Source organism: Marmota marmota, unplaced genomic scaffold (genome assembly GCF_001458135.2).
Source record: "Marmota marmota marmota unplaced genomic scaffold, marMar, whole genome shotgun sequence".
Lineage (NCBI taxonomy): Eukaryota > Metazoa > Chordata > Mammalia > Rodentia > Sciuridae > Marmota > Marmota marmota.
In genome coordinates, this window is record NW_026000174.1 from 18369387 (window position 1) to 18371427 (window position 2041).

The following is a 2041-nucleotide window of genomic DNA, read 5'->3' on the forward strand; positions in this document are numbered from 1 at the left end:
ATGCTCACCATCTCTAGCTGTCAGAGAAATGCAAATCAAAACCACCCTAAGATACCATCTCACTCCAGTAAGATTGGCAGCCATTAGGAAGTCAAACAACAACAAGTGCTGGCGAGGATATGGGGAAAAGGGTACTCTTGTACATTGCTGGTGGGACTGGAAATTGGTGCAGCCAATTTGCAAAGCAGTATGGAGATTCCTGGGAAAGCTGGGAATGGAACCACCATTTGACCCAGCTATTGCCCTTCTTGGACTATTCCCTGAAGACCTTAAAAGAGAGTACTACAGGGATACTGCCACATCGATGTTCATAGCAGCACAATTCACAATAGCTAGACTGTGGAACCAACCCAGATGCCCTTCAATAGATGAATGGATAAAAAAATGTGGCATTTATACACCATGGAGTATTATGCAGCACTAAAATGACAAAATCATGGAATTTGCAGGGAAATGGATGGCACTAGAGCAGATTATGCTTAGTGAAGCTAGCCAATCCCTAAAAAACAAATGCCAAATGTCTTCTTAGATATAATGAGAGCAACTAAGAACAGAGCAGGGAGGAAGAGCAGTAGGAAAAGATTAATATTAAACAGAGACATGAGGTGGGAGGGAAATGGAGAGAAAAGGGAAATTGCATGGAAATGGAAGGAGACTTTCATTGTTATACAAAATTACATATAAGAGGTTGTGAGGGGAATGGGAAAATAAACAAGGAGAGAAATGAATTACAGTAGATGGGGTAGAGAGAGAAGATGGGAGGGGAGGGGAGGGGGGATAGTAGAGGATAGGAAAGGTAGCAGAATACAATAGTTACTAATATGGCATTATGTAAATATGTGGATGTGTAACCGATGTGATTCTGCAATCTGTATTTGGGGTAAATATGGAAATTCATAACACACTTGAATCTAATGTATCAAATATGATATGTCAAGAGCTTTGTAATGTTTTGAACAACCAATAAAAAAAGGTGATACACACACACAAACACACACACACTTTTGCACACAATGAAATTTTATTCAGCCTTAAATGAGTATGAAATTATGGCATTTGCAGGAAAATGAAAGGAAATTGAGAGCATTGTGTTAGGTGAAATAAGCCAGAGTCAGATAGTCAAGAGTTGTACATTTTCTCTTATATGTGGAAGTTTGAAAAAAAATTGGGTGAAAAAATAGGATTCTCATGAAATTACAAGGAAGACATATAGACTTGAGAAAGGGAATTCAGTGGCAGAAGAGGAGAGGAAAAGGGGAAATATTGGGGCATAAAAGTTTCTAATATTGTTATATGTGTGTACAAATATGTCACAATGAATCTCATCATTACATGTAATTATAATGTATCAACAAATATTAATTTAAAATGATCCTACCTTATCAGTGTTAGAGTCTGTAAACAAGTCAAAATAACACCTGGCATTTAGCCAGGGGAATGTTAGAGTTCGTAAACAAGTCTGGATGGTGCCTGGCAAAATGCCAGAGGGAGTGGTTTGAGAAGTAACAAAAGTGAGCCATTAAGTGTGGAGATTCCTTATTGGTTGACTGATGTATCTAGTTTATGCTAATTAGATAAGCTCTGTGGAATGTATAAATACTGCTCCTGTCCTGCAATATGGGGCTTCCACTCCTGCTGTATCAACGTACACAAGTTATTCGTCACCCCCCGGTTATTTTGCCCAGCCAGCCGGGCTGCGGCAGATGGTGGCCCGTTACGGGGATCCCCGGGACACTCGGGGGTAAGTGACGAAAAAAAGCTGCCCGTCCATAGATAGGACGGGAGCAAATCTACTCGTCCCTAGGCAGATAGGGCGAGAGGAAAAATGACCATTTCGAGAAAATGGAGAAGATTGATACAGTATGTTTGTGTCTTGTTTTGTCTCAGTGTATTGTATTGTCTTTGTGATGAAAATATGGAAGGGGTGAGAAGTAAATTTCTAAGAGAAGAAGGCACCCCAGTGGAACAAATAATAGTTAGGGCATGTGTTGATAAGAGCCCAGGAACTCTAGTCAGAAAGAAAAAGAAAGTTCAGAAGAAG